The following is a 20,259-nucleotide window of genomic DNA, read 5'->3' as shown; positions in this document are numbered from 1 at the left end:
CTTACAATCACGATAACACCTTCTGTTGCACGCACGTGAACACGCAACCCCCTCGTTACCCTCGAAACGAGCGGTCAGAGATCCGTGAACAAGATTGAAATTCGTTACGGTTACGGAAGCCGTTTACGAGCCTATGGATTACGAGGGTCGTTTCGAAGAATGTAGTGAGCGATCCCATGGAGTGTAATTCTTAGCCCATTAACGGGCAACGTTGCGTTAGCGAATTTCATCTGTCACCTTTTCCCCAATGAATTTGCGTTATCGAATTCTATTTGTTAACATTATCACCACGACAAGCAATTCCAAGGATGAGCTTTGCGTTTACCTTGTCTCTACTTTTTCTATCTGGATTCTACAATTTCATGAGTTTCAAAGGATGCGGATAAAACGGCATTATGAGAAACTGTTGGTTGATTCTTCATGGGTTAACGTAGTTTTGAAGAAATTCTTCCAGGAACCGGGAAGAATATTAAACATTGCAATCGGATACAGTACCAATTCTGAGAACTTTGAAAATGACACGGTACCACAATGTCGCTATAGAGACCAATATAATGTTACTCTAGAGGCTTTCACTGCTCGAATTGTCACAATCATTTTTTATACTTCCGATCCTTGATCATGCCAAAGCGTTATTTTTAAAAAATAAAATATATAATAGAAGTGTGTATAGAACTGTTGAAAGGGTCCGTGTAACAGACTTTCGGCGATGATCTATACAACTAAAATTCTTAATATTAAATTCAATTCGTAGAATATTCAAATCTATCTATAGTTTGATCGAATCATCGATTATAAATCGACGTAAAATTTTTGGATACTACAAGCGTAGCCATCGTTCAGTATCTCGTAAACGTCTGATGAAGAAGTACATGTTACAAGGCTTATACGTCAAATCTATAGAACACCTGAATATAACTGACTTCCCAATATTTCAATATTCCTGGTCCCATAGCTATATCGGATGTCGATTAATACGAAACATGAGAAGTCAATCAATCGATATGTTCAATGGCACGTAATCTTGATAAAAGCTGTACAAACTTGCAGTCCTTTCCTTGTTTATAACGGGAAATTGAATACTTTGTAATTAAATTGTAGAAACAGAAGCAATAAAATGTTGCGTGGCCTGTCGCAATAACGTAACGAATCGATATAATGGTTGCCACAGATTAATTAATTAATATCAATCCCGCGATCCTCCATCGCAGCTGTCTTTATTTCCGCGTAGTTTGTATCGAATTCGTCGCGTTTCATCGTGAGAAATCTTTAGCCGTTCCAAAAGTTTCGTAAAGATTAATCCTTCATAATTGAAGAGCGGAAGTAGATAAAGTTGCCAGTATCGAAACTAAAGTTTTCTGGGAAACGACTGTTTATGAGAAATTGTTTGTTTAAGGGAATGTTATTTATTAGAAAAATATAACGATACTTATTTATTACGCATATTATAATACTTTATATAATTTTACGATATCTCTATTCTATCGTTTCAAAGATCTGTTAATTAACGATAAAAAAAATATCTTCTTTATATCTTAAGAGAAGATATGTAAGTCCATTATGTAGTTTGCTTAAGAAGGTCAGTAGAGATTTTCTTATCTGATGGGATAATTGAGGCAGATTTATCTACGCACATGTTCAAGTACGATGGAGGGAGTTTGCTGGCACATGGTGCACACAGTCTAATTTAGGGAACTAATCGTACAACATACATCATACACAACCTATATCACGTATGAAACGTTAAAAACTGTACGAATTATTATGATTACACTTCCCTTCATATTTAGTGATATTAACCTTCATACAAACAACCTCTTCAAGGAAAAACAAAATTCTTTTTCGAAAATGGCACTTCCAATTCTTCTTATTCTCACTATTTAATTGCTAGCCGTATCAAGTAACAACGAAAAAAATAATAATATCTAAACGTTAAGCAGGTCCATATTTTTGGGGATACAATTAAAAAAGTAAATCGTCGGTGGAATATTGTTTCACCTATCAAGAATTTTGGAAGATATAATTAGAAAGGTACAACCTGGGTAGAAAATTGTACTCCTTATCGAGCATTTTTGAAAATATAATTGAGAAAGTGGAATCTGGATAGAAAATTGTTTTACCTACGAAGCATTATAAAAAGTAAGTTTAATAAAACTATACCTTGGATATTTCATATATTTTTTCATATTATACGCATTCGTTAAAATTTTACACTCCCAAACATCCTGCTATACTTGCACAAAAAAGCGCAGTCTAGTAATATCCCCCTCACTGCTCCTCGCATTTTCTTTCTAATCATCTCTCGTTCGCTTTTCCTGATATTATTCTCAGCGTAAGTTCAGAGTGGCGGTTTTTAAACTCAGGAACGCGCGGCTGTTCGTTAAATGAAATATCAAACGTAAGAATTGCCGCAGTCTTAACGCGAGATAATTCATTTCGTGGCACAGAGCGCACGTCGTTGAATATTAATTCATATCTCATATAAGTTGCGAATAAAAAAAGCAGATAAAAGAGGACAAAAATCCGATAATTACCGCGAATCTTTACGCAATTTCAAGAAATACAAAAGAAATTTGTTTGTAAGCATGCTACTAAGTATTATTAGAAGTACTGTACTTTCGATATTTTACATATTCTTGCATATTTTCTACATTTTTCTGTATTTTTGTATCCTTAAACTTTCCGTAAACGCGTAAACGTCTGCGCTCTGACAATGACAAGGAAGATTCTACTGATAAAAATAAAGCATCGAATTTCACCGAACTCTCAGAAATGTAATTCTCAGATCACATAAATTAAAAAGAAAGAACAAAAGAAAATACAAATATATATATATATACATACGTAGCCACAAATCAATTTGGATCACGACAGATAAAATAGGTAGCAATAATGTCTCCACGAACATTATCATAATTTATTGGAATTTACATAAAAGCCAAAGAATGCTATTGTTTCAATGACACGGCGTTTTGTCGAGTTAGATAAATATGAATTGTGTGTTTGAACAAGTGTTCGGTCGTGTTTCACGCGACGAAAAAGGAAATCACAAGACAAGGTGTCGCCTCGTTGGAAGCAACAAATCGCAATACGAGGGTGGAAATTGGGTGACACCGGGAGGATTACGAGGGATAAGAAATCTGTCGAGAGCGTGAAAGGCTCGCGGTCACCGGGTTTCTCCAGTTCTGTCGCTTTTAACGCCGAGTTCTTCCGCTTCGAGGATAGAAGCTGCGAAATATCGAGGCCATTGTCCAAAGATTTTCAAGAATATCCGATGCAACGTCTTGAAATTTACGAGAGCAAGTCTGATAAATTCTTATCTCTGGTCCATTCGTGGCCAATTTTTTAATACCCTCGTAACTTGTAACGACAAATAAAAATATTGGTACAGGCCAATTTTTTTTTTTGGATAAAATCTTGTGTGAATTTACAAAAAATACGATTCTTCGTTTAATTTTTTTCCCTTATTGTCTTTACATATTTGGAGATTAAACGCGTTATAAGTACGTTTTTTTTAACATGATTACGTAGAATTCTTATTCTGAATAAATTATTTGTTTCCGCTTCATAACTGTTTCTAAATTACAGTGCATTTAATCTTGAAATGCACAGTAACATTTTATACTTTTTACGTTCTAAGGAATTTTCAGGATCGGTTAAAAATTAAATTACAGTAATGGTAATACTCAATATTAATGTCAGACGTGGATACTTCACTGTTTTGTATAATAATTTGTTATCTTGGCATCGATCAAGGTATTTAATATACAAAGCGTACAGATTAATAAGAATTTTAATTAATCCTTCTTCTATAGTATTCACCGTTCTTTTCGAGCTCGTACCATTTCAAATAGACTTTCGAATAGATTTCAAAGATTTGTCTGTTCAAATAAAACGCGATCCTTTTTATTTCCCTATCAGTCGTCCCGTTACTGTTCCGTTGTTTCCAACAGATTGCAGATTCGTTTAAAAAACATTTGTAGCGAAAAACAAACCCACTCGCAGAAATGTTATTCAATATCGCATTTATAACTTTCATAGACATCCTCCTCTCATTGCTATCATTGTAAACAGATTGAAACTTCGTTTGCAAACACTCGCGATTAAAAAAAAAAAAAAAGAAGAATTAATCTTAAACAATTTTATCTTATGTTCCATTTATAATTTTCATAATTGTCTTCCCGACGTTGTATCATTTTAAATGGCTTTTTTCTATCCATCTATGTTGCAGCGAGATCAACGGTCCTAATTACTAAATTGCACGATGTGTTCATACAAATCACTTTTTATGAACGCGATGAAACGAAATGAAACCTAAGTAGAGATTTGTTTTCTCATCAAGTATAACGAGTTTTATACTTTGGATAGATTGCCTCGTTGTGAGAAGGTCTTAATCGTTTATAATTGCGATTAAGTAATTGCAATAAGTCATATTTTTAAGAAACGTTCTCACATGCTGTCACATACTCTAATTAGAAAAGGATCATGAAACATTCGGTTTATGATATTATTTGTTTGTAAATCTTCCTGCTTCCGGAAACTTTTTTAAATATGAAAATATTTATATACAAAATTAAATATTTTTTTCAATATCAACACTTCTTGCGTTTATGTTGTCCTAGTCAGAATTATATTATTTCGTGTATCCTGTTGCTTTTTATATGATAGTCCTCCCGTTGGCCGCGAATTCGTTATCAAGCCTGAGGCCCTCGTCACTAGTGTCACTGTCGACAATAAAGGTACCCCACCCGCGACCGGACGATGGAGAACTCCAACACGGAATCGCAATCTCCCGCGAGCCCTGCCCGGGAGGGCGCCTCGAGCTCGGACTCGGAATGTGACTCGAGCTCGGATTCGGATTCAGACTCGACATCAGAAGTGGCATCCGAACACACGTTGTCGGCACGGGATCGTAAGAGTATCGTGCGCGCACTAAAGCGGTCGCTAGGGAAGAAGAAGAGGAAGAAGAAGAAGAAGAAGAAGAAAGGACACCGGGCAACCTGGGTATCGCTACCGCGCTTCAACCCCGAAGCGGCGGACGCAGATCCAGCCGCCTGGTGCACAGCCGTCGGCCTGCTCATGAGGGACCACCGCCTGAAAAACAGCGCACTGTATTCTGCCCTAAACCGTGCCCTAGAGGGTCCGGCAGCGTATTGGCTTACGCAGATAATGAACGGCGACGAGCTCACCTGGCCAGATTTTAAGGAACAATTCGCCGCGCACTTCGGTGGCCAAGAAGTAGCAGCCGCGTCGCTAATCAAGGTAGCCGAGGAACTACCGCGGGACGGCGAAACACCAGGAGCGTACGGAAATCGTATCATCACCCTCCTGGGGTCGAAGTGGCGAAATTCAACCAGGGAAGAGGTACTCGCCGCCACCGCCCTCCATCTGCTGGGCTCGCGCGATGAACGTTTTAAACGACTAGCGCTCACGAATGACATCACGTCGGTGAAACAATTCCAAAGAGAAATGAAGCCCTTCCTATACACGGAGTGGCCAACGCCCCCGTCGTGGAGGTCATTAGCGAGCTCCGGAAACAAACGAGGCAGGTCACCCGCCCCCTGGACCAGGTGTGGCCACTGCGGTATTTACGGACATCCGACATTCGAATGCCGCAAGAGGGCGAAGTGGGAACCGAAGAAGGACCCCCGACGGCCGGAGGAAAGCCGACCGGCTGCACCACCAAAAGCGTTGTGCTTTCACTGCCACATGCCGGGACACATCGCGTCTCGCTGTCCATCGCGGCGAGAAGAAAAACATTGCCCCGAGGACGAGCGCCGGGTCGATGCCTGCGTGGTGGAAGCCCCGACGGGTAGACTAAGCCAGCAGGCCACACACGAGGACGTGTAAGTGTCAGGATGGCCGAGTCGGAGACGAAAGGACGCCGGGGCCCCTCTGGAACTTCAGGAAAACACCCTAACCTTGCAACCTAGACCCTAATATAGCCATAACGAAACAATCGCAAGTCCAAACCGATAGCAATCGTACGTCGATCGGAGGATCGTGTGTACTGAGACACTCGACCGGAGTCTTGTTTCGGTGGCGTCGTTGGGATGACGAGCAGTCTTGCTAGAGAGCTGATCGGTGAAGGAAGTCGAGTGCCTTACGAGCAGGGAGTGGTGCACGTGTGAGTTAGAGCAAGGGAACCTGTCCTCCCGTTGGTCACGGATTCGTTATCAAGCCTGAGGCCCTCGTCACTCGTGTAACTATCGACAATAAAGGTACCCCACGCGCGACCGGACGATGGAGAACTTCAACGCAGAACCGCTACCTCCCGCGAGCCCTCCCCGGGAGGGCGCCTCGAGCTCGGACTCAGAGATTCAGACTCGACATTTATATTATTATATATATTATATATACTATTATATCTATATAATATATGTATTTATATCTATAAATATACGTATAAATATGTCTATTTAAAAAAATAAAGTTGACCTTCATATATCGCCAATAATATCGCGTGCGTAAAAAGAAACTAATTACATTTAATTCTTTTTTTACATTTATTTATTTTTTATTATTATTTTTTTCACAACTAATTACATTTAATTATTACATTTACATACATTTAACTATTATTACATACATTTACATACATTTAATTATTATTTTTTTCATAATTATATCTCGTTTGAAATATTTTTCCACATAATTAATTGTTTCAAAAACACATATTCCAGCCTTCTAAATGATTTATTTTGCGTATTATACGAATTATTCCATCTATAAATAAATTGTTCTCTCTACACACAAACACGCACACAGTCTGTTAATTACACGAGTTAATTGTAACATTTTTCTCGATAAGTTGACAGAGCAAGGAAAATGAGCGACGAACCTACCTACAAACTAATCTACTTCAATGCCCGTGGTAGTGCCGAACATATACGGTACATATTTGCATATATTGGCATCGAGTATACCGACGAGAGGATCCCCCTACAACTCTGGCCTGAATACAAGGATTGTAAGCGTGAAGAATCGATTTTTACTTTCATCGTTCAACTCTCAGATATCTACCATTTACTCAAACTTTTCTGTATATAAAACTTTCGTTTCACGTGCAGGCTAAACTTACTTAAAGTAAAATTTCATACGGAATAAAGTCGAACTTTTCATTAAGTTTTGCTTCCGTAATATCGTGTTTATCGAATACCAACTTAATTCACTTACGATTCTCGAATTTTTGTGTTGCTATCTTTATTGTTTTCAATGAATCGAAGCATTTCGAATATTTTGAGAAAACCGTAAATAGGTGACTTAAAATAGGAATACAAAAATACTTCTACGTTTCTCGTTAAATTAAAAACTTTTTAGGACTTGTCGGAAAAAAAGGATAAAAAATTGAAATCAGTTCGGAAATGAACAAGAACATAGCTAAAAAGTCGAAAGAACAAAGCAGACATAAAATTCGATCTTCTGTTGCGACATTTCTATCGTAAATGGTATAATAAAAGTTTTACGCAGCATAGTCTTCGATATAATCTTATATGTCGCTTGCAAATGGAGAAACAAAAAATCAACGTAAGTCTGTAAATCAATCCTGTCGGTGTAAAACACAAAATTACGTTCGCAAGAGACATTCGATTTATATTCCTTGCATTTCAATTTTCATTACAAGAACCGTGTACATTTTCTAATATTTTTTCCGTGTTTGGTATTATCTTTTATCCTTGATTTTAAAAACTTTAGGTTCTTCCCAACAGTCAAAAACACGCGATACCCTGTCCATCGTAATCGTAAGAAAAGAAAAAAAGGAGAAAGAAGACATTTCTGTATTTCTTTACTAGGCCATGTTGATTAAAACCGAAATGATTTCGATTCATCTATTCACAAGAACGCAACGGCCTCGGAAGCTGTGTTGTGATTTCCTATCGATCGTTTCCCTCTACACAGTGTTCATATGAGCCATGTTTGTTCTTAGCAATGCCTTATAAAAAGCTGCCTGTGCTGGAGGTAGACGGGAAACCGGTAGCGCAGGCTGACGCTGTGGCGCGATACTTGGCGAGGAAGTACGATCTAATGGGAAGGAACGAAAGGGATGCGTTGATATGCGACGTGCTCGTCGATACTCTTGAAGATTTGGAGCAAGGTGAGTAACTGATGAGATGACTTTGCATTTGTCTCACCACAGAGACAGACGTTCAAGAATTCATTGTGAAAAGACGGGTACAAACAAGATACGTATGTCTTTCCGTTAAGCGAATGTTACAGTTTGTTTGCAAAAGTCAGTTTTTAGATTATAGAATCGTAGATAGAATTTAGAGGATAGAAACTTTTAGTAGTCACTTTTAGTTTAGTAAAGTCTTATCGACAATAAGCAGACTACGTTATGATACAACGATTCCAAATGAAGATTTCTATCGACATCACGAATTCGATGGCTTCCAAATTTTCTTCTCTGCAATCTCAGACGCTCAACTGGAAAGAATCTTTTAGATCCCCCGACAAACACTCGACTCAGGTTATCTATTATCGTAATCTTCCTACGGGATTTTTTTTAACTGCGTTGCGTTAACGAATAACGGGATAACATCACGTTTCTCTCAACGCCTTTCAACGTTCTACAACTTTTATTCTTTGCAAATCCCTGTCTCTATATGATAAACGCTGGTTATCCGCGGGAGGAGCGAGGACAACGAAGTGTTACTCAATGATCAAAGACAGGAAGATCCTGGTACGCGATAACGTTACTAATTTCCAATTACGATATGTGTGATTACGTAACATCTGCTATCTGCATAATGCGTTAACGATCCGCGCGTTGATCGCATAAATATAAATCGAAGGGAATGGAATCGCTCGAAACTCATGCAACTATCCGCAGGTGTTTAAAATCGTGTTTTTACACCGCCAACGTAACGTCACGCCAGTCGAATCGAAAAATTATTACTAGACAGAGAAGGTGAACAAAAAACGAGGTAAATAGGCTACCGATTGAATAATATCATAACGATCGTATCTCTGGTTTTTGCTCGTCTTTTATATTTGTTTCAAATGTATAAAATATAATCGTATCGATATCGTCCACGATTAAAGCTATCCATCCGCCATCGACGAGGAACGAACGATTATATTTTATCATTTATGCGAATCCTTCTCTTCTCTTCTTTTTCTATTTACGCCCCTCGCCTTGCTTCGTACCGCCGATGATTCACAATTCGATGCACCTGAACAGCTGGAACGTCGCAGATTTTTCCGTACGATAACAAACGTGTTTTTGATGGCCTGCTTTAAACCGTGACGATCGCCATGACGTGCATCAATTGTCGAATGATGTAGTGCGACGATACTCCTACGCAACTTTTTTTTACGCTGTTTTTTCCTCTATTTTTTCTTCCTGTGTGTTATCACATGATCATGAGATACCTGTATAGAAGATGCAAAGAGTCTGTGAAGAATTTACAGATATTTAAGATTATCATAATGATTAAGCAAAAGCTAAGACGCAAAGTATTGCTCAAGATGTAATTATGTAATATTTACTCAATTTCTAGAAGACTGTTTATATCTTGTTGTTATTCTTGATATGGAGATAAATATAGTATACTTTATTAAGACCTAGATAAAAGACTTTTTTCTCGTTTCTCTTCTCTTACTTAATCACTAAGAGTTATATAACGTTTATTCGATAATTCTGCTTCTCCTGACCTTTCCACAAATGGTTGTTTATATCTCGACATTCTTGGTACTTTTAATCAAATTTTAATAACAGTACTTTACTCGTCAGAAGTAAATAAAAAAGCTCTAAGTAGAAGCAAGGATTTACTTACCTTTCCTTTCTCGAATCTCAGTTAGCAATGTTGTTCCTCTTGAAAGATTTTCCAAGTTTCCAAGACAATTTCCACGCTGGTAACATTGTATATATTTCAAGTATCGTGAACCACAGGAACTTGTTGAGGCAATATTGAAGAAAGCAAAGAGAATAAAGAAATTGTAGGAACTATGAGAGGCTACTCCTTCTTTCACAACTTATTTTCTCTTCGTTTGGGGGGAAAAACACAAATGAACGTAACGGTTGGTTTCATATACGTTTCAGCTATCTGCTACTGTCGCATGGAGGAGGATCCTGAAAGGAAGGAAGCGAGGATGAATCAACTTTTGAACGAAACAATACCATTGTACCTGACTAAATTCGACCAGATTATTGGCAAATATGAAGGATATATCATTCCTTCTACCGTAAGATTTTTTATCCAAATTTAATGTTAAAATTTTTAGTCTTTGTGCAAACTGGGCCATGTTGTCCATAAAAAATTATTGAAACTTTGTTGCGACAAGACAGCTTTAATTGTTGAGAGCAGAGTGTATCTTTAAAATTCACTCCTGTTAGTTTATGTACAAATGAATTTGCCAAGATCTTCAGCTTTTAGATAATTATTCATGTATCTTCCTCATCAAGTTTGATAGAAATTATTACTATCGTAATCAAAGCAAAGATGAAGATATGTAAAATCATTTCTCTGGATATGACACTCTTGTTTAATGATTGATAAATGATACCATTCGAAATATCATATTTATATAATATATAATGATACTTATAAGTGTAATCACTTAAGTACAGATATCTGAATTTTTCTCACTGTCACTGACATAGATACGTATTATCGTTCCTTAGATTACTTGACCAGTTTATTTCTTTCATCACTGTGTTATTATATAATAATAATAAATAGTCACATTAAATTAATTTAGTATGATTATGTTGTTTAATAATACGTGTTTCATTGCAAAATATTTAGCGATTGAAGAGCTCATAGGAAACATGAAAGTGAAAGAATACTAGAATCTAGAGTTTACGATTTCAATTTCTTTAACGAGATATTTATCATATCACACAATTCCTGTAAATGTATTTGTAATTATATCGCCGAAGAATTGTATTTAATTAAGCTATGAAGTTGTGGAATCGTGAGAAGGCTTATTTTTATAGAACTGTCTAATTTCCATTCGACATTGATTCAGGATACACATTACTCTTTTTTACATAATACCAGTTTTGTCATTTTTAATTAACAAATACCTCCAAAGGTTGAAATTTCTAAAATTATCCATTAAATTCTGACAATAAAATAAAAATCCAAATTCTTCCTAAAAAGCTAGTGATCTTTAGTTAAGAGTTCGATTTTTCACATTTTTCAAGGTAAATTAAAAAAATTGTTTAATAGAGGAGGTACAAAATAAATGTATCCAAACCTTTTTTCAGACGACATGGGCGGACTTCGTATTTGCAGAGACCCTTGAAAATTTCGAATATATGTTTGGGGCACCAGTTTTGGATAAATATCCAGCTCTTCAAGCATTGAAGAAAAGGATTCATACAATACCGGCCATTTCTGATTGGCTGATTAGGCGCCCATTCACAATCAGCTAAAAAGCTAAAAACGTGTGGAAAAAAGATGACCAGTACACCAGTATATATATATGTACGCTGGCATTGCTATGTTGGTAAATGTTCGATGTTATACGTGTCGTAAAATGTAACAGTTCTATTTAAAAAAAAATTTTCGTGTCTATGAGTACGTTAAAAGTTTAACTATAAAAAGTCTCATCTGAGCTGTGTTCCTTTATGTGAAGGTATTATTGTGTGTAATATTGTGAATTACGACTTTTCCTCTCCGATATTCGTGAATTGAATCACGGTCAACTCAGCTTGAACTAAAATCCTAACTAAAATCGTCACCAACAAATCCGATGGTCCCGTGCGCTAGACACACCCATCCTTAGCTTTCCTCCGAGACAGCATCGTCTCCCAAGACAGTTCTGATTTTACATCCTTCGAACGGTCAATATCCTTCCACCGGGTAGGACACACCCACAGATCAGTCACTTATTCATCTCGTACATACGCATCAGCGTAACTGCCTTCGTTATAAGTTGTTGGAATAAACGGTGAAATATAACTTACTATACTGTGTCATATTCATTTAACCACCTCTTATCTTAACCGAAACAGGGGAACGATTACTTCGCGGCGTCGATTCACCGAATCGTAACGAGAATTTACGCCTCTCGCTACTGCGACTGCGTCTCTCCGCGAACGGTCGTAACACATTGATCGACAGAAGTACTAAACTCTAATAACATAAATTTATATATTTTCTATTTCCCAGCCACCAGTTTTATAGATTTTTCTATCTTCTGTACTACTTTTATCCCTTTTATTTTTTCTTACATGAGATTATTGTAAATTTAATATCATTTGTTCGCAATATTTGTTATTTATCTTTCCTTGAATTTGAAATTTCGCGCTTCAATGTTGTGTGTTGTTCGACGTTTTATCGAACGATGTTTATCGAACTAGTTTATGAATACATACATAATCATTAAAGAATCTATAAACCTTACTAGTTTGTTTTTACTAAGTTTTGTTACAGAAAACATGTTCTCATAAGTTTTAAACTTTAATTTATGGAAATTTATTAACCTTAAACTATAAAATCATTCAATGAGTCTTTCCGGATGTTTTTATGTAGTCATAATTTCACATATCAGCACAGCTCCACCAATAGGATAAGAGTTACATGGAAGCAACAGAGGGGAAGAAGAACATATAGAGATCTAAAGGTTATTTTTGTCTCATTCAAGTTTCTGTTAACCGGCTTGGAAATTTCCTGTGCTTGTTTCGACTTTGAAGTCTTAAAAAAAAAATTGTAAGTAAATAGTATATATATAGTATATATATCCTGAGTCAAAGTTTCTCTTTATAAATAATAAACCGTTTAAAAACTATATTTTGTATGTTTTTTCCTTATTCATAATTAAATAATAAAAATGAAATACTTCTACAGAAAGCCGACATCCTTCAATTAACCGAACAGCAGATGATTTAAAAATTAGTAGTTGAAAGAAATAAATGTTATTACATGTTCATAATTGATCGATAAATTTAAATATACAATTAGAAAATGTTTCTTAAGTTTGGAAGAATATATAATCATGCTGAATGTTTTGTAGTTACGAAAGTTGTATACAAACATACATTGTACATACGACTAGTAATGGTACTAAATTACTGTTAGAGGGTCTTGGGTGTATAGAACCATATGGTTAAATTAATACTAGAGATAACGAATCGTGCGAATGTAATTAATATTTTGAAATGCGTTGTTTGCATTAATTGATAGTTTTCTTATAAACTTTTTTATAAACAATTTCATTGCTATAGAAAAAAGATAAATGCCGGTAATATGTCTATCCTACTTAAATAGAAAGTGCAATATTTTGTTATAATATTTGGCGCAAGTTTATACATTATTACATCCAAAAATAATATTCTTTTTATATCTAAGCTATATTAAAATATAAAGATACAAATAGCTATGCGAGTAGTTAGTAGTTGATGCTTTTTACTTAAATTGTCTTATACTTCATAATTTGTAATAATATAATTCTTATCATCAATGATTCTTTGTTTTTACTTTGTATATATTATACTTCCAGGAAGATGCCGCTCTATAAATTGACTTACTTCCCAGTTACGGCATTGGCAGAACCAATCCGTTCTTCTTCAGCTATGCTAGTATTCCATTTGAAGATGAACGTATCAAAAAGGACGTCTGGCCAGAAATAAAGCCCTGTAAGCTTAAAATTTAAAGAAATTCTGTTTCTTAAATCTCATCTTTCCTAATTTAACTAAAGTAGCTAAATAAAGTAGAACACAATTATGCAGAGTATAACAGAGATTATTGTTTACTCTCCATTGCTCTATAAGATATATGGGAGAACAATAGGTATTGTTAAGGAGACAATGCCCTTATTGATGCCACTGTTGATACTATTCATGATATTCGTCATAGTGAGTATCCAGTGCTGTTTTGCATAAATCTTATGAGAATCTTGATAACAGATAGTACATATCTGTTCAGGTATTTATTAGTTGAAATCCGATTTAATATTTGATTTAATCGAACGATACACGTATGTCAACAATACAAGACAAAGGATTAAAAAGGATTGTAATTCTATCTTCAGTATCATTTAAATTTCGCACAACACTGTATTCAAATTAGTATAACATTAGCGAATAGTATTTAACTGAAAACAAATTTTCAGAAATTGCCGCCTTCCACTATGAGGAGGACGAGAAGGTCAAAGCTGCAAAACGCAAGGCTGCTGAAGAGACGCTGCCGTTCATTTTAGAACGTTTGGACCAGCAAGTGAAGGAAAATGACGGCTACTTCTACGATGGTACTCTCTCTTGGGCTGATTTAACATTCGTTGCTCTGCTCGATTATTTGAACTTTATGTACAAGTCTGATCTGATCGAGAATTACGAGAATCTGAAGCTGCTGGAGAAAAAGGTCCTCCTTCTGCCCAAGATCAAAAACTGGATTGAGAGACGCCCAGTTAGCGAATTCTAAACTTCACGATTGCTTATGGTTTTATAAGCGTTTAAAGATTGCGGTCTTAGTGTGTTGAGAGAATGAAGAACGAATCGTGTTGATGGAAGTTTGTATGGAATATACTGATTGCTTTTAACATTCATTAGTTCCAGTTATTACCGATATTTTTGTCATTTAGTCAGGGTTTTCCCTTTAGATTACGTTGTGATAGAGAACTATTATTTGTGTATTCCTACAGAAACATACGAACTATATAAACTGTTGACACGATGTTGTGCTTTTGTATTATAGAGATAATAATAAAACCATCAAACAATCATTAATTATGTTTTTTATTATATTCATTAAGAATTGAAGATTACCTCCTTGGTGATCTTGATAATATCGTATTTTACAAATGTTGAACAAAAAAAATGTATGATTATTTTATTTAATACATTATGAGGGTTGCTTTAAAAAAAATACGAGTTACATATTTCTTTGAAAAAAGCATGATTTTTATCGATACAATAATGTTCTTCTGTTATCGCTTTAAAGTTGAGTACTTCGTTGAATACACGAGAGAACTCGCCTACAGCAAACAAGATACGACCGTGTGTAAAGTAATTAATCTGTTTGCTCGTTGCTAGCTACACATAAGGCTTGCGTAAAAAAAAATATGCATTTCAGTTCAGGCGGAGAATTATGTAGGAAGTCATTTTGTCGATCAATAACTTAGTTAATAAAAGATCAAATTTTCATGTACATAAATGTAAGTAACGTTCAAGTATTGATCATTACATACAATTTTTCTATAATTCGATATCTTGGTCACTTACATCTTACAAATGATATATAGATAATATTTATGAGATACATTGGAGCTATCTTTTAGTTAACGCCATTTTTTCTTGTTTTCTCTGTACTTTTACTATTCTTCCAAAAATATCAAAGGATCGATGACTTCAAATTAAACTAGAATTGCTTCGGTATATTGTCAATCAATGGCTATTTGTATGCACATCTATATCAAAGGAAAACCGATTGCAAAATTAATTACCCTTGCAACTCCGCAATCTGAAACTATGTGTGATCGACCTTGAAGATGACAAATCTCAATGTTTGAAGTAGTACAAAAGGATGATAATTTAATTTCGCTTTATCAAACTGTACAAAATTTGTATACACATACAGAAAAAAAACGGAGTTCAAACATTAATCAACATGAATTATCGGTTATTATTGCTGAGTAATTATTAGGATTAGAGCTTTGGAGTATCGATCGTATCGAGTTTTAACTATCGGTTTCCGCAATTTATTGTTTTTCTAAATTATGTCTGAATGGTATCAGTTTTTGAATATTTTATAGTTTACACTCCAACATACTGACGTAAGCTATCGAAAATAATTGTAAATTATGCAATATCATTTTTTTTATATTTCATAATCTAAATTTCAATCTATTTTTTGTATTTAACATCCCTTTTTTATTGTTCGTGTTCCGTCTTGTACGTTCTTCAAAAAATCTTAATTTTTTTTTAGATAAAATCTTGTGTGAATTTACAAAAAATACGATTCTTCGTTTAATTCTTTTCCCTTATTGTCTTTACATATTTGGAGTTTAAACGCGTTATAAGTACGTTTTTTTTTTAACATGATTACGTAGAATTCTTATTCTGAATAAATTATTTGTTTCCGCTTCATAACTGTTTCTAAATTACAGTGCATTTAATCACGAAATGCACAGTAACATTTTATACTTTTTACGTTCTAAGGAATTTTCAGGATCGGTTAAAAATTAAATTACAGTAATGGTAATACTCAATATTAATGTCAGACGTGGATACTTCACTGTTTTGTATAATAATTTGTTATCTTGGCATCGATCAGGGTATTTAATATACAAAGCGTACAGATTAATAAGAATTTTAATTAATCCTTCTTCTATAGTATTCACCGTTCTTTTCGAGCTCGTACCATTTCAAATAGACTTTCGAATAGATTTCAAAGATTTGTCTGTTCAAATAAAACGCGATCCTTTTTATTTCCCTATCAGTCGTCCCGTTACTGTTCCGTTGTTTCCAACAGATTGCAGATTCGTTTAAAAAACATTTGTAGCGAAAAACAAACCCACTCGCAGAAATGTTATTCAATATCGCATTTATAACTTTCATAGACATCCTCCTCTCATTGCTATCATTGTAAACAGATTGAAACTTCGTTTGCAAACACTCGCGATTAAAAAAAAAAAAAAAGAAGAATTAATCTTAAACAATTTTATCTTGTGTTCCATTTATAATTTTCATAATTGTCTTCCCGACGTTGTATCATTTTAAATGGCTTTTTTCTATCCATCTATGTTGCAGCGAGATCAACGGTCCTAATTACTAAATTGCACGATGTGTTCATACAAATTCACTTTTTATAAACGCGATGAAACGAAATGAAACCTAAGTAGAGATTTGTTTTCTCATCAAGTATAACGAGTTTTATACTTTGGATAGATTGCCTCGTTGTGAGAAGGTCTTAATCGTTTATAATTGCGATTAAGTATTTGCAATAAGTCATATTTTTAAGAAACGTTCTCACATGCTGTGACACACTCTAATTAGAAAAGGATCATGAAACATTCGGTTTATGATAATATTTGTTTGCTTCCGGAAACTTTTTTAAATATGAAAATATTTATATACAAAATTAAATATTTTTTTCAATATCAACACTTCTTGCGTTTATGTTGTCCTAGTCAGAATTATATTATTTCGTGTATCCTGTTGCTTTTTATATGATAGTCCTCCCGTTGGCCGCGAATTCGTTATCAAGCCTGAGGCCCTCGTCACTAGTGTCACTGTCGACAATAAAGGTACCCCACCCGCGACCGGACGATGGAGAACTCCAACACGGAATCGCAATCTCCCGCGAGCCCTGCCCGGGAGGACGCCTCGAGCTCGGACTCGGAATGTGACTCGAGCTCGGATTCGGATTCAGACTCGACATCAGAAGTGGCATCCGAACACACGTTGTCGGCACGGGATCGTAAGAGTATCGTGCGCGCACTAAAGCGGTCGCTAGGGAAGAAGAAGAGGAAGAAGAAGAAGAAGAAGAAGAAAGGACACCGGGCAACCTGGGTATCGCTACCGCGCTTCAACCCCGAAGCCGCGGACGCAGATCCAGCCGCCTGGTGCACAGCCGTCGGCCTGCTCATGAGGGACCACCGCCTGAAAAACAGCGCACTGTATTCTGCCCTAAACCGTGCCCTAGAGGGTCCGGCAGCGTATTGGCTTACGCAGATAATGAACGGCGACGAGCTCACCTGGCCAGATTTTAAGGAACAATTCGCCGCGCACTTCGGTGGCCAAGAAGTAGCAGCCGCGTCGCTAATCAAGGTAGCCGAGGAACTACCGCGGGACGGCGAAACACCAGGAGCGTACGGAAATCGTATCATCACCCTCCTGGGGTCGAAGTGGCGAAATTCAACCAGGGAAGAGGTACTCGCCGCCACCGCCCTCCATCTGCTGGGCTCGCGCGATGAACGTTTTAAACGACTAGCGCTCACGAATGACATCACGTCGGTGAAACAATTCCAAAGAGAAATGAAGCCCTTCCTATACACGGAGTGGCCAACGCCCCCGTCGTGGAGGTCATTAGCGAGCTCCGGAAACAAACGAGGCAGGTCACCCGCCCCCTGGACCAGGTGTGGCCACTGCGGTATTTACGGACATCCGACATTCGAATGCCGCAAGAGGGCGAAGTGGGAACCGAAGAAGGACCCCCGACGGCCGGAGGAAAGCCGACCGGCTGCACCACCAAAAGCGTTGTGCTTTCACTGCCACATGCCGGGACACATCGCGTCTCGCTGTCCATCGCGGCGAGAAGAAAAACATTGCCCCGAGGACGAGCGCCGGGTCGATGCCTGCGTGGTGGAAGCCCCGACGGGTAGACTAAGCCAGCAGGCCACACACGAGGACGTGTAAGTGTCAGGATGGCCGAGTCGGAGACGAAAGGACGCCGGGGCCCCTCTGGAACTTCAGGAAAACACCCTAACCTTGCAACCTAGACCCTAATATAGCCATAACGAAACAATCGCAAGTCCAAACCGATAGCAATCGTACGTCGATCGGAGGATCGTGTGTACTGAGACACTCGACCGGAGTCTTGTTTCGGTGGCGTCGTTGGGATGACGAGCAGTCTTGCTAGAGAGCTGATCGGTGAAGGAAGTCGAGTGCCTTACGAGCAGGGAGTGGTGCACGTGTGAGTTAGAGCAAGGGAACCTGTCCTCCCGTTGGTCACGGATTCGTTATCAAGCCTGAGGCCCTCGTCATTAGTACGCTCCCAATATTTTCTATTTGAGAAAACATACTTGTTGCTATTGCAGCTACAAATATTTTTACAGTCGACGGTTTTGCCGTGAATCATTGGCTAACATGTAAAATCGAGAAAAAACATGGTTTATTGTGATGGAAATGTGGAAAACCGCAAAACCGATATAGAAGGGAAAATAAAGGAAAGGAAGGTAGGGATAAGTAGAAGCTTGGGCCCAAGTTTAATTCACTGAAACCGAGCTGCTTGTATTATCACAAAACAAAATTGCCAGTACGTCATTTCCGTACTCTCGTCCTCGCGAAAATGGTTTTGCTCGTTAAGAAAAAACGAAGAGGCAGGGAAGAGAGGAAAAAGCAAACGGAGAGAGCTTTTAAAAAGCTGGCGAACCGTGTGTTACCACAACGAGACACGCGGTGCTATTTGTCGCTTTAAATTGTGTCGCAACTCGTTTTTGAGATCTTTGCCAGGGACGCGTTAAAACACGCTGCAAATATATTTCTGGCTTTTCTGTGGTTTAACTGAAATATGACAAATAACGTTGTAAAACATATGTACTTATGACTTACAGAGTAACTGAGTGTACAAAATATATAGTATACAAAATAGCCAGCGATTTAGGGCTTTAAAAGATCAAAAGAAAAGAAAAGAAAAGAAAAGAAGAAAGATAATATGTTGTGGCAGTCTAAGTCGATCTAAGAAAATAGATAAAGGGAGGGAGGGGCAAAGCTAGTTAATCTGGAAAGAATCCAAGCGTCAATTTCAAGCATTTACAGAGAATCACTATTGAAAGTTCAAAGGCCGACTAGTGAGCTTCATCCTATCTCATTTTTTAATCAGGCGATGGATCGACGAATCGTATTGATTTCGAGGATTATTATAGTTCTGTGGGAATTTTAAAGCGTGGTTTGCCTAATCTTGTCTCGTTAGCTACAGACTCTTTGGCGAGCAGCCTGAAACTTGATCCAGTTTCGAGAAAATGAAAAATTCGTTTTTCCTCTTTGCTTCCCTGTTCCTTCTTTCCTCCTTTTTCCCTTTTTACATCGCGTTAAGACCCGTTAAATAATATTGACTGCCGTGGACGCTGGCTGAGAAGTGCACTTTATAACTAGCTTTAAAATCACTGACGTCGATGAGGACAAAGGTAAGTTAGAGGGTCATTTATCTGAGCTGGTGTTTCAAACTATTTCCGGCCAGTACCTTTTATGTACTTTCGCTTCCGCTAACAAGCAACGCGCCATGTCCATCACTGTTCTATTATACCTTTCCGCTGTCCCGTTTAATTCATGTACGTATGTTGGGCAATTATTTATTCTTATACCTTTATCCCTAGCAAATTTATAAATTCGATTATTTAAATATTCTTTACCATTATCGCATCTTAATATTTTTAACCTCTTGCCCGTTAAATTTTCGGCTTCATTTACGAACTGTACGAAAGAATCAAAGACCTCATCTTTTGATTTTATACAATAGATCCTAGCTATTTTACTATAATCATCGATAAATGAAATGAAATATTTTTCTCCATTGAATCCGGTGGTCTTAAAGGGACCACATACGTCCGTATGAATAATTTCCATTATTTCCCTAGCCTTAGTTCGATTAT

General features: G+C 37.0%; 1 protein-coding gene and 3 long non-coding RNA genes across 6 annotated transcripts in view; 2 read left to right on the top strand and 2 right to left on the bottom strand.

Moving 5' to 3' along the window:
* LOC126876382 (omega-amidase NIT2-A-like) overlaps window positions 1–20,259 on the bottom strand; it is a 398,341-nt gene that overhangs the window by 7,508 nt on the left and 370,574 nt on the right. The gene's annotated exons all lie outside the window — the stretch shown is intronic.
* LOC126876395 (uncharacterized) lies at window positions 1,402–8,893 on the top strand. Its single transcript, XR_007694171.1, has 2 exons — window positions 1,402–2,139; window positions 6,812–8,893. It is a non-coding gene; the product is annotated as an uncharacterized LOC126876395 (long non-coding RNA).
* LOC126876385 (uncharacterized) lies at window positions 6,483–12,008 on the bottom strand. 3 transcript variants are annotated; one of them, XR_007694155.1, is made up of 4 exons: window positions 11,203–12,008; window positions 9,777–10,072; window positions 9,490–9,694; window positions 6,483–9,394 (listed from the first exon to the last, which is right to left on the bottom strand). It is a non-coding gene; the product is annotated as an uncharacterized LOC126876385 (long non-coding RNA). The 3 variants fall into 3 exon arrangements; XR_007694154.1 differs by having other exon boundaries at window positions 6,678–9,372; XR_007694153.1 differs by lacking the exon at window positions 9,490–9,694 and having other exon boundaries at window positions 6,678–9,372; window positions 11,203–12,006.
* LOC126876386 (uncharacterized) overlaps window positions 13,761–20,259 on the top strand; it is a 65,563-nt gene continuing 59,064 nt past the window's right edge. Inside the window, exons 1-2 of the long non-coding RNA XR_007694156.1 lie at window positions 13,761–13,804; window positions 14,062–14,418. This is a non-coding gene — a long non-coding RNA (uncharacterized LOC126876386). The remainder of the gene's footprint in view (window positions 13,805–14,061; window positions 14,419–20,259) is intronic.

Source organism: Bombus huntii, unplaced genomic scaffold (assembly GCF_024542735.1).
Source record: "Bombus huntii isolate Logan2020A unplaced genomic scaffold, iyBomHunt1.1 ctg00000073.1, whole genome shotgun sequence".
NCBI lineage: Eukaryota > Metazoa > Arthropoda > Insecta > Hymenoptera > Apidae > Bombus > Bombus huntii.
Note: the sequence above shows the minus strand (reverse complement) of the source record. Positions and strands in the feature narration are given on the sequence as shown.